Raw genomic sequence first — 13981 nt, forward strand, 5'->3', positions numbered from 1 at the left:
ATACTTAAGGCCCCCGGTTTTCATGGCCTAATTACCAACTCACATCGATTCTTCTTTTTGGATCATAGTTCACTAAGCTCTTAATATTTTCAACTTTTTGTTGAAATTGTGCGATTTTGTGTCTTGAAATCGTATATAAAAAGTGTGTGTCAGCATATTCCCAGTTATAGAATCCTATGCAAAAAGAAATGCAATTTTTAACAAATCGTCCCGATTTTAGAATCCGCTTTGATCATCTAAAAGGCTAGTCGAACTATAATTGTTAATATTAAACAAAAAGTAAAAGATGAGGTACCACTATGGGTATCCAATCTATCCTTGTAACATTTATAAACCCCAAAATAGTTTCAAGTTTGGAGGATCCGACCCTACCAAAGGCCAACTGGTTTCTACGATTATGAGTATGCATATTTTGACAAAAAGAAAAGATGGCCACAAAACATCAAAATCTCCAACTGGGCTCTATCTATCTCACCTCTTAACCCCATTCTCACTTAACCACTTCCATATTATTCACCCTACACGACTCGTTTCTCTCCATTTCTCCCATGGACCTGCACCAGCATCTCACCCTGGCTAAGAGCTCGCGCCATCGCTCTAACGAATGGTTCACTTTCTTTCCCGTTCAATTAGAACATGATATCAAATTTTGTTATTGTAACACAATGATTTGGTTATGTCTTTTGCAGGATATTTCGTGATGTCCCTAGTGATATAACTATCGAAGTGAACGGTGTCACGTTTGCTTTGCATAAGGTTAGTTTAATTTGTTGTTATGTCATGACTTCTAAATTATAAATCTTGTGATCTCTAGGTATTTGGCAGTCAAGGGTAAACTTTGACACCTCATCCGGCTCGCACCCTCGGTTAGGCGGAAAGGATAACATGCAGTCGTCGAACCGGAACTCCAGATGGACGCCACTCACCAAAAGCGTCACCGAGATATTCGCCACCGAGAGGCTCCCGTGGCCAGAGGCTCCAATTATCCGACAGCGTCCAAACGCTGATCAAAGCAAATCCTGTGACTTCCACAGGACAAGAGGCCACACCACCGAGAAATGCTTAGACTTGAAGGACGTCGTCGAAGCATTTGTCAGAGATGGGACACTCACGCACCTTGTGGCGTAATGAACGCTGAGCAGGCTAATGCGTGTAGAACCCCAGTTGGGGAAAACACGAATGAAACTGCAGCTTCAATGTAGGAGACTACATATTGCGTAACAACGAGGCTTCGAACCAAGAACGCCCAGGAAAGCTGGCCCCGGTCTGGGAAGGTCCATACATTATCAAAGAAGTTCTGGGAAAGGGCGTATACCGGCTCGAAAGGCTCGATGGCACTCCCGTCCCAAGAACATGGAACGGAGCTCAATTACGCAAATGTTACATGTAGATCAATTCCAAACTTATAAAGAAACGGCCTAGAGCCACTTCTAATAGAAATGATTCTCCTTATCACATTGACGCTGATGGTTTTACATTTATACTTATGAACTTCCCACACTGATATGCCGGTATCCACCGCATAAATAAGTGGGGAAATAAGTCGTTGCGTGTGGATGGCGGCAAAACCCGCATAAACACAAAAAACGGCAAAAATTTCTAAGAGATGAGGACAACCTTCACGCAGGTCAGTTATAGGTAAAGTTTGGTCATCCCACTAAATGAAAGTGACGGTCCTACCCGCACAATCATGATAGAGGAAACTGAACATTAACCTATTGACAACCGCGCGTCGAGAGGTTTAACTTATTCAAAACACTGATATGCCGGTATTCACCGCATAAATAAGTGGAGAAGTCGTTGCGTGTGGACGGCGGCAAAACTCGCATAAACACAAAAAACGGCAAATCTTCACGCATGTCAGTTATAGGTGAAGATTGGTCATCCCACTAAATGAAAGTGAAGGTCCTACCCGCACAATCATGATAGAGGAAACTGAACACTAACCTATTGACAACCGCGCGTCGAACGGTTAACTTATTCAAAACACTTGGAAAATTGCTAAGTTAAACTAAAGTATGCACGAGCGAATCATATATTGTTTATGCGGCAAAACAAGTGCCAAATTAAGCTAAAATATGCACGAGCAAGTCATATAACGTTTATAACGCAAATCAAAAAGATTCAAAAGTAAGTGGGACCATACCCCTTACCTTGGCAACCAAGTAACTATAAGACAGGTGCGGGTACAGTGTCAAGGTAAAACCCTTCACATACTTAGCACCTGCGGGGAATTGAAGCCAAGAATACCTTGGAAGTAAAGTAACTATAAGACGAGTGCGGGTACAGTGTCAAGGCAAAACCCTTCACATACTTAGCACTCCGCAGGGAATTGAAACCAAGAAGGATCTTCTAGGCCATGCTTGCGGAAACGGAAATAACATCCCCGCATAGCGGGAACGTTGAGAACTAGATTGTTTGAAGCTCCAAGATGGAATTGGTTGTTTAACATAATTGATCACTATGTTTAAAACTACCAAAACCCCATGGAGAATCTGCACAAGTGGAACTCAACGCTCCTGACTTGCGAGGAGGTTACAGACCTACCCGCATCATACCCAAAGATCAAGCAGAAAAGTCGGGAATTTCTGCACGTGACATTAGAACTTCCGCGGGAAGAATCCCCATGGAAAACCTTAAAACTAAACCCTTTTCAAAACCCCTTGCTTAAGTCCAAAAGTTCACCTCACTTATTAACAATTCATGAGAAGAACATTGGACTGGGGGGACTTGAAGAGGTAGGTCCCAGCAGAGCCCAGTTGGACCCGCAAGACTCACCTTGAACAGGGACGTCTGCGCGGTTGGACCCGCAAGACTCACCTTAAAAAGGGACGTCTGCGCAAAGACCAACTGGATCTACAGGACCCACCACGCTCAGAGAGATGACGTCCTTACGCGCAGTACGCAAGCTGTTCCCGCAGGAAAAGCCTCCCAATGGTAACGTACTCCGCCTGTTCCCGCAGTTGCGGATACTAGCCATCAGGGAAGGCTACCCGCACTAACAGCAAGGCTACACGCACAAGGCACTAACTCTCAAATAATTCAGTAGTCACCTGAAGAAGGAATGAGCAAGCCGGGAATACTCCCGCACAAAGCCGGGAATACTCCCGCCCAAAGCCGGGAATACTCCCGCCCAAATGAGCCAGTCCGTACGCTACTGAAGGATCTTTTGTACTGTACCTGCCAAGGTATGGACAAAAGATCTGACCAAAGCAGCGACAGCTCACTGACAACAGTACGACGAGCAGCACGCTCTAGTACTTAAAGTCACTATCAGCCGCTGCCTACTCACCAACCCTCATCGTGGCACGTGCGTAGCCTGCAGTTGGTGGAAAAGGAACAGTGCACAGCCGGCCATGTCACTATCAGCTGCTGCCTACACACCAACCACTAGCATGGCACGTGCGTAGCCTGCAGTTGGTGGAAAAGGAACAGTGCACAGCCGGCCACGTCACTATCAGCCGCTGCCTACCCACCAACCACTAGCATGGCACGTGCGTAGCCCACAGTTGGTAGAACAGGAATATTATACAGCCGGCTGTACCTGCTTGGAAACCTACCTTCGGCTATAAATACTCCAACACCTTGGAACGGTATCATCATCTTATATCTTCATATATTATCTGATATCTGCTCTAGCTATTTCTCTTAATATACACTTATATTCAAGAGCAATCTAGTCTGATTCTCACGCCGGAGGGTGGTCACAAGGAGGTACCCCCCCCCCTTCTCAGTGACGAGCTCACGGTGTCTTTTTTGCAGGTCATCAGAAGAACAACCATCTTTGCCGGACCTAACCCTCGTGGGAAACATCTACTTAACCCCCAGATTACCCGTAATCTGCCCGGGGTCACTTTGTGTTTCTTCAATTTATCTATTTGATTTAAATTGTGTTTTATTTCAAACGGGTTAACTAAAATGACAAAAAAATGTTTAGGTTCGATGATTATTATATATTTTTTATACGTATATAACTTTTTTTTCGTTTTTATTTAAAAATTATATATTTTTTAACGTTTCTATAGCTAAAAGCTATAGATTTAATTTATATATAGTGGATGAACTTTTTTTTACTGGTACTAAAAACGACTTATTTCAACATGACTTACGTATTCTGGGTTTTAACTTTTAACAACTAATCCTATTTTATGCAGTTTCCTCTAGTGTCACGTAGCGGACGAATCCGAAAACTAGTCTCCGAAAACCGTGATTCCAGCATATCTCGGGTCGAGCTTCTAAGCTTACCCGGAGGCCCCGAAACATTCGAACTAGCCGCAAAATTTTGTTACGGAAACAACTTCGAGATAACCCCGACAAACGTTGCGCAACTATGTTGCATCTCCGAATACCTCGAAATGAACGAGGATTACTCGAACAACAACCTCGGATCACGTGCCGAGGAGTATCTCAACTATATAGTGTTGCAAAACCTCGAAATGTCGGTCGAGGTTTTACAACAGTGCGAAAACTTGCTTGCGCTAGCCGACGAACTTAATATCGTAACCCGATGCATCGACGCGATAGCTTCGAAAGCGTGCATTGAGCAAATTGCGTCAAGTTTTTCGAGATTGGAGTATAGTAGTTCGGGTAGGATCCATATGAGTCGACAAAAGTGCGAATCGATTGGTGGATTAGAGATTTATCAATTCTTAGAATCGATATGTACCAACGGGTCATCACAGCGATGAAATGTCGCGGTGTGAGACCCGAAAGTATAGGCGAATCACTCATGAATTACGCCGAAAAAGAGTTGACCAAAAAGTCAAACGGTCAACAAAAGGTGGTGGCAGTAGCCATAGGTAATGGGTCAAACAGGTCAACCGACCACGAGCGGGTTGTGGTCGAGACCATTGTCGGGTTACTCCCCGTGGAAAAACTCGTGGTCCCACTAACTTTTCTAATCGGGTTGCTTAGAAGTGCGGTAATGCTTGATTGCACGGTTGCGTGTAGGCTTGACCTCGAGCGACGAATAGGGTCGCAGTTAGACACTGCAACGTTAGACGATCTTTTGATACCGTCTTTTAGACACGATAGTGACACGTTGTTTGATGTTGATACCGTTCATAGGATTCTTGTTAACTTTTCGCAACAAGATGATAGTGATGATAATGGTGATGATGATGATCCTGATGGCTCGGTTTTCGAGTCTGACGGGCTTGATTCGCCGTCGGAAACCGCGTTGTTTAAAGTTTCGAAGCTCGTGGATAATTATTTGGCGGAAATAGCGCCTGATGCGAACCTTATACTTTCGAAGTTTATAGGTGTTGTGGAAAGTTTGCCGGCTCATGCACGGACGGTTCATGATGGGTTGTATCGAGCCATTGATGTTTACCTCAAGGTACATATTATTTCCTCCATATAACATATTGTTTATAAGAATAAAAATAATATAAACATAGGTTTTAATGTTGGTGGGTTCGGTTGATTTAAGTAAAAGTAAAGTGTCATTTTTGTCCTTGTGTTTTTGACAAATAATACGAATTTAGTCTAAAAAATTTATTTTGTTGTACATAGACCATCCACGTTTTCCAATTCTTGGCAATTACATCCGTCCAAATCACTAACCCCGTTAAATTTGATCGTTAAGTCTGGGGTAGACATGTCTTTTCTCTTTCTTTATTATAATACTTATTTTCAGTGAATTGCGGTTTTCGTCATTTTGGTTTGTCCAAATCTACGGTTTTAGTCCAGTATTTTCAAATTTGCAATTTTCTTTCATATGGTTTCATTTCACTTGCAATTAAACCCGAATTCACTAATCTCTTTAAGTCTGGTTGCTAAACCCAACTCGACTAGACTAGACAACACTTGAACTGGTTATGAGTTGTCCTAATTATATTTTTAAGTTTTAACACAAAAATACCTCTTAAATTACTATTGTAAATTATTAAAATGTTTGGACTCAACTCATATCAAAATAACATGTTTTGACACGTTACCTAGAACCACTCATTTGTTACTTATCAAGATTTATATCAATCAGTTTGAGTCATTTGACTTTAAAAAGTCAAGGTGCAAATTTTGTAGCTAGAACTAATATCTAAACTTGCAGGCTCATCAGGGTTTATCAGAACTAGACAAGAAAAAGATATGCAAACTAATAGATTTCCAAAAGCTCTCACCCGAAGCCGGTGCACACGCTGCACAAAACGAACGACTTCCACTTCAATCAATAGTCCAAGTTCTATACATAGAACAACTCAGGCTTAGAAAAGCCTTATACTGCTCTGAGTTCGGCGACACTCATAAACCACCAGTACACCAACAGTCGTGGCGGATCAACAGCGGTGCTGTAAGTGCTGCCATGTCACCAAAGGATAATTATGCATCGTTGAGGCGAGAAAACCGAGAACTGAAACTTGTGTTGGCTCGGTTAAGGATGAGATTGAATGACTTGGAGAAAGAACATGTGTGCATGAAGAGAAATATGGAGAAGTCAAATTCACGGAATTTATGAGCTCGTTTTCGAAGAAAATTAGTAAGCTTAACCTTTTTGGAAATAGTTCTTCAAGGGGATCATCGTCTCCTTCAAGAAACTCGCAAAGAACCGATTCTAAGGTAACTGCGAGAACAGAATGAAGCAAACGACTATGTTTTTTTCTTTCTTTTGTGTTTGATGGTTCGGTTCACGGGTTAGCCAATGAACAGTGTAAAGCTGAGAAGTTAAGTTACAATTCATAGATAATTTCTTTCTGTTTTGTATCTAAAGTTGTAAATGATATAATAGCTTCTTTGATGATATTCAACTGATTGATCATTTATAAAATCAAAATAAAAACAAAATAAAATCGATAAGATAAATAAATCGTATGAATACAAGTAACTTTGCATACATACATACAATCATACAGATGTTTATAATATTAAGTAACACATATTTGACAATCCATCATTTAATGAAAATTGATCTGATCAGGCATATTGCCATAGCATCATGCATATGACAATGTATCCCATAATCACAAGTTTAAACAAGAAACATTGTGAATTCAAGAAATCATGATAAAATTGAAACTTTGCATTATAAATCCCAAAGAATTTACCTTAAGCAAAGTTAAAAGAAGTTGGTTTTCCTGAACCAACATGTCATCGGTGCGGTCTTTGGTCCTGTGCTTATATAGTGGTCGGTATCGCTCTAGTATTGAGCTGTACCATGTTCGGTCCGGGTAGCCATGCTCGCTCAGCCTTGTTTATACAAGTAACTTTGCAATAAATAACATAAGAAGTATACTTTTACATCTAATCTATCCATTATTCATAATTCATGAGAGCTTATAAGCATTGATTCAATTCTCATATTGGACGACTATGATAAAAGATTTTCACAAATATGTGATAAAAGTTCTCGATCAATGCTAAAAATATGTGATAAGAAACTAAAAGGACATCATTTGGATATCTCAAAAGAAGTTCAGATCCAATACAAACTTTTAAAACTTAAACCTTTGATATTAATATATTTCAACTAAAACAAAGACCTAATGCATACAACCACTTCTAAATGAGTGAAAACTCACAACAATGATTCAGACAACAAATATATATAGGTATAGAGAATATTACAGCATCGGCCCTTGTAATCCCAAGAAGTATTCCCGCGGTCCCTCAAACAACTAGACTTGCACTCCGAAGTACCTTGTAGCTGTCATCAATCCTATTAAGACCATTCAGTTTAACCATTCAGAATTCTGACATGGATATCATAGTTCCCTATTTCATGCTGCCCTTCTTGAATTCTATTTACAGAATCGAGTACGTCAGAATTTGAATCATCAATCTCAATCTGCTCGAGTGTGGAGATGTATCCTAATGCTAGTGGAATCTCATCTAAATCCCTACAGCTTGTCACTACTAGTTTCCTAAGGCTTGGGAAGTTGATATTAGAAGCTTCCCAGACACGGACACTCACCTTATCTAATTTCAAAAATTTTAACTGGTAAAACTGCTCATCACCGGTTTCCCATAGGTGTCCCATGAACGATGATTTTAGTAATTTGAGAACCTCGAGTTTGGGTAATTGTCACTACTAGAAAACTGGGCATTTGCAACCGCCATTTCGGTCGCAAATCGGTTGTGAAAGCTCTTTTGCGACCGAGTTGCAACCGGTTTTGACAGTCGGTTAAACCTTGGTCGGGAATTATTTTGTGACCATTTTTTGCGACCGAAAATATTCTTGCAACCGATTTTGCGACAAAAGTTTTAGTTGCAAATTTGACGACCGAGTTCGCGACCAAGTTGTTTTGTGACCGATTTTGCGACCGAATCTTTAGAGACTGAGATTGCGACCGCGATTTTTCTCAACCGGTCTTGCTACCGAAAATTTTACAACCGGCTTTGCGACCACGCTTATTTACGTCCGACTTTGTGAAAAATTGCAACCGAATTTATTTACACCCGGTTGCTTTACGACCGAACTAGCAACCAAGTTATTGTTCATTACAACCGACTTTGTGATCACCATTTTAGTCCGGAAGAAACGGTTCTACATATTGTTTTTATTTTCTACTATTTATATATTTCAATATTAAATAAAATAACTGTACAAATTCTCAAAACTGTACCACTTTATTAAACTAACTAAAAATGATAAAAGTGGGAATGATAAGATAAATCAAACAATTTGAACGCATCAATAACTTTACAAATTCACATAATTTGGTTTTTGTAAAACAAAGCTAGGAAAATTCACAAAACTATAACTAGCAAGCAGTCAAGCACTAAGATATTTAAAGCTTTTCTCCACATTATCTTTAATGTTGAAAGCAAGAACTGTCCCAACTTCTTCATATAATCTCTTACGTAACCTATGAATGCAACTAGCCACTTTAGTCGACTCATGTACCTGCATATGCCAAAAAGTAACATGTTATGGAACAGTCAAAGAAAACCCAATTGCTTTTAAGTAATGTCAAGCTTAAAGCATCTCGGTAAAACAATACTAATAAGTTTCAATTGTAAAAAATGATATAAAATGATTGTGACTATATCATGGAAAGGAAAAGTACCTGGTCATGAGGTTCATCCAGTTCCCAACATAAACATTTGTTACTTCTTGTAACTCCCTAAAAGAATTTGTAATCAAAAGGTCAAATGGCAATCAAAATAAAATCAAAGAATTACATGTGAAAGTAAAGACATATACATAAGTTGTTGTAAAGTGGAATTCACGGCTAAACCAATTCACTTTCATGGCCCAATGCTTACTTCTCAAACACACTGCTAAGAAATAAATAAACTCAATCACACATTTCAAACTAAAAATTAATATATTAAATCAAAATATGAGCATGAATCTCATATATAGAGAACATATGTGGGGATTTGGCATTGCGTCCCTAGGAATATAATATATGTGGCACTAAGATGTAACAGCGTGAAAGCGCATCCAATACCATTTGGATTGTGATAGCCGACACCCAAAGAGAAGAGTGCAGACGATTGGCAAGCCTATGGTTAGATGTAGGGGAGATAGAAGAAGACAAGATGAGTAAGACTGAGTTGATGCTTTTGGGTGGGGAATATAAAAAACTGAAGATGAAGATGAAATAGGATTTTGAGAAAACTACCTCCAAAATGAAGGAGGGAATCCTTTTAAATTTCAAAACAACCGCATATTGTGATTTGTGGGAAAGGTTTTCTCCAGGATTGAAATTTAGGATGGAATTCAAAATATTTGGCTAATTTTTTGTCATTATTTTAGGGAGGGAATTTGAGAGAAATATGATTTTTTTAATACATGAAAACATTAATTTTTTGTCTCTAGGATTGAGTTCTTTTTCAAAGTCGCGATTGAAGATATTTTTCAAAACATGAAAACATGTAAGGAAAAATTATAATATGCAATATCTTTGTATTTTATTAAATGTTAACGATATATTTTTGTTATGATAGTGATATTGCATTTTATTTATCTGATCAAATGATCAACCTGACCCGACCCATTCGGGCGCGAAAACTTGATAACGAAAAAAAAATCAAACATCAAAAATTCCGAACCCGTACAAAAAGATTTCAAGCTCCGCCACTGCTTGCATATTTCACATACAAAACATGTGCTTTTTTAAAGTGACGTTAAATTATTAGATTTTAGCAAGTCTTGATGAGTTCTTAAGTTGTAATAAGTTTTAAAGAGTCATTATGTATGACCATTATTAACCAAATACTAACATATTTCTACAATAAATTAGGGGTGGGCAAGAAACGGTTCGGGAACTTCCAGAATCGAGGAACCGGTGCCTTAGAATCGCTAGCGTATGTTACCTTACGGTTCTCGGTTTAGTTCCGGGTAAAACCGACAGTTCTAGATATGGAACAGAAGAACCGGAGTATTAAATTTTTTTATAATAAATTTACCAATCCCCATATGTTATAAGGTAACTTATTATCCGACATCCATTCAATCATTCTCTAATTCAAATATTCTTTCTTTGTATTCAATACTTAGGACGCAAGATCAATTTTGATTCAAACTTTCAAGTTAATATAATATAAAATGATATGAATCTTCCTTTAATTTATCGCCACTAATGATTCACAATTAGGTTTTAATAAAAAAAAATAATGGATGTTCATGTTGTAATCTAAATTAATTATACCATAAAAGAAAAAGCATAATTAAATAAACTTGTTTTGCAATTTGCAAAGTTTGCACAACTCATTTGATAAATAAACGATCGGCCCAGTTCTGACACAGAACCGATTATCAAGAACCGCCTTTATCGGTTATGAAACCGAACCAGTTTAATATAATAGGTTTTGGTTTTGGTTTTGATTATATTTTTTTAATCCTTTTTGGTTCTAGTTAGGTTTCAGTTATCACGGTTCCGAACCATTACACAACCCTAGTTGAAATAGTAGAGCATTTTCAATTACATATGTTTTAGTAAGTCATTTATTTATCATTATTGACCATAATTGAATACTATTGACCAATATAATCTTATTCAACACTCATTTTCTCTAATTAGCAAATATTATTGGTCAATGGGTTAGTGGTGGAGTGGTAAGGAAAAAACTTGGTGTTTCATGTGACTCAGGGTGAACATGGGAGACTAGGGAGACTATGGGAGCAAGTGACGTTCACTGGTTGGATCCTTGAACTAAACGGGTTTATCTCACCCCACTGTCGTATCTTCGGGCGAGAGTTCACAGGTGTTTACCTTAGATGAGGGTTTTCCCCTAATCGTAGACTAGTGTAACATGATGTTGTGAATTTAATCAGTAGCTCATTCAGATGATTCGTTGACCATTAAAAAAAACATCATTTCCTCACATTGACCAACTTTTGTACTTGGTCAACACTCATTGGCCATAAATGATTATTATTGACTCTAAATCGTTTCTTGAAGTAACGAGCTTTGATTCTAATTAACACTAGTGAATCATAATTGATCAATATTGACACTAACTACTCTTAATCGACTTTATTTTGATAGTTTCCGATCACTTTAACTTATTTAATAGTATGACTAACTTTATTCCAGGTCGCTAATATAGAGACTAGACAATTTCTATTGGGTATGCGACCGTGTTTTGACCAAATTAATTTTTTATTTTTTTAGTTTTTTTAATTTTTAAACTAGCGACCACTTTTGCAATCGTTGCAATTTTGGTTGATGCATTTGCGATCGATTAACAACCAAACAATTTTGGTTGCTGATTTAGCAACCGGACAATCTCGGCTAGTAATATGCGACCGTTTTTACGACCAAATAAATTGTTATTTTTTTATTTTTTAAAACTTGCGACCATATTTGCAACTAAAACAATTCGGTCGCTACATTTGTGACCGGTTAACGGCAGAATTAGTTCGATCACTAAATTTGCGACCGATTTTGTTATGGTCACTAAAATTTGCGACCATTCTTGCGACCAATTACATATCAATTTTATAACCTTTTCTTTTTTTAAAAATTGGCGACCATAATTGCAACCAAAAGAACTTCGGTCGCTAAAATTGCGACCGATTAACGACCGAAAGTGTTCGGTCGTTAAATTTGCAACCGATTTTGATTTGGTCGCTGATTTTGCGACCGATTTTGTTTTGGTCGGTAAATTTGCGACCAATACTGTTTTGGTTGCTATTACGGTCGCTAATTTTGTGACCATTTTGGTTGGTCGCAAATTTCGGTCGCTTTTGCCCCTTTGTGTAGTAGTGTGTTGAATTGTTGACATATGACTCCAAGGAAGACGTAACCCTTCTTAGGTCAGCCTTCTCAAAGTCTCCGGAAACCTTATTGGGTTTGCTAAATGTATTGATTCATGCATGTACGTGTCTACGGTCAAAGCTTCAAGACGAGTTAACATGGCAAAGCTAAGTAATCCATGATTGCTTGATTCTGAAGAAACAGAACACCCAAGCTTCTTGATATCAGGAAAAGATTCAAGCAAACGTTGAGCCCTGTTATCTAATACTAGATTGGAAATCGTCTGCAAGTTGAAACATGTAGGAACACTGAAATCATTTGGGATGTAGATTCTGTCACACCAAAAATGTCTCAAGTTCACCATACTATCTGGTGAACACATGAAGCTGCAGCGCTTGTCATTAAGTTTAACAATGAGAGTTTGAAGGCTTTGTAAATTGGCCTTTAAGAATGACACTCCATGATCGATGTCTGACTGAACTGCTAAGTACCTTAAATGAACTAGCATTCTTATGTTGTTGGAATCAGCCAGTGGAATGTTTAGTAAATGTAACACCCTAAGAAGCAAAAAGGAAGGAACCCAACTTGTAGCTCTAAATGCCAATTGTAGACTATTATGAAAGCACAAAAGAGACCTTGTGTGGGGAGCAAAATCATGTGAACGGATCTCACTCAAAACTTCATAATCTGTGAATAGACGCCGGTGCTTCACTATGCTGGAAACAGTATCAGAGTCAAGACCTTGTGTGTTGGGCATACACACTTTCTTGAAGAAATTTTCCCCGTAAGGTTTTTTCAAGCACACTTCTCTCAAAAGATCATGCATACGACATGATTTAATCCCTCCATTAGACCTTCTTTCTGCAACAATCAACAGATTTCTGTCAATTAGATCCATGAGGTAATATTCACCTTCTTCCTCCAAACTTCTTTGGCCTGAATCTTTTATAAACCCTTCAACCATCCAAAGCAATATCAACCACTTCCCTAAGAGTTTAATGTCTTCTGGTAAGCCACCTACATAGAGAAAACACTTCTTCAAGTGGAAAGGTAAATGGTCATAACTCAAAGCAAGTGTATCCAAGCACCCTACAGGGTCATTAATAATGTATGAACCCACACTTTCCTCAATTTTCTCCCACAAATCTTTCTTCTTCTCTCCTTTATCTAGAACTCCTGCAATGACAACTAAAGCAAGCGGCAATCATCCACATTTTGTAGCTATATGTTTCCCTGTCTCAATCAAACTTTCAGGGCACTCATGTCCCTTGAAAGTCTTCTTACACAACAGCTCCCAACTATGGTCTTCGGATAAATGTCCCAGGTTGTGGGTGAAACCGCCCGGGCTTATATGCAAAGAAACTTCAGTAAGCCGGGTGGTCACAAGAACTCTACTACCTGTCTTATCATCTGGAAAGCATATTCACACATCGTCCCATGCCTCACGACTCCAGATATCGTCAATGACGATCAAATATCTCCTGCCCTTTAGGCTCTGGTACAATACTTGACATAGTTTTGAGTCAGTGGCTTCTTTATCAACTGATTTTCCTATTGATGTCAGTAGTTGTAGCAACAAATCTCGCTTTGAATATGCTTGAGAAACAGTAGCCCACCCACGTTTGTCGAAATGATACTTTACATAAGAATCATTGAGTATTTTGGTAGCCAGAGTAGTCTTACCCAATCCTCCCATTCCCACAATCGAGATCATGTCTAGCTTCTTGCGGTTTCCAGTAAGTCTATCTAATATTAAAAGTTCATCGTCCTCAAATCCCACAATCAATTCTTCATGTTCTGTTGCACTAAGCGTCGCACTTATCCATCATCATGTC

The 13981-nt window shown here is 38.7% G+C and overlaps 1 pseudogene across 1 annotated transcript; it reads left to right on the forward strand.

The window, feature by feature from the left end:
- Positions 1-219: 219 nt before the first annotated feature.
- On the forward strand, positions 220-6715 carry LOC143567378 (BTB/POZ domain-containing protein At5g48800-like; annotated as a pseudogene). Its single transcript, XR_013141404.1, has 4 exons — positions 220-607; positions 690-756; positions 4155-5338; positions 6053-6715. The product of XR_013141404.1 is annotated as a BTB/POZ domain-containing protein At5g48800-like (transcript).
- Positions 6716-13981: the final 7266 nt, after the last annotated feature.

This window comes from Bidens hawaiensis, unplaced genomic scaffold (assembly GCF_021521415.1).
Source record: "Bidens hawaiensis isolate Kalapana, Puna unplaced genomic scaffold, B.hawaiensis_p1.1 tig00023395_1, whole genome shotgun sequence".
Classification (NCBI taxonomy): domain Eukaryota; kingdom Viridiplantae; phylum Streptophyta; class Magnoliopsida; order Asterales; family Asteraceae; genus Bidens; species Bidens hawaiensis.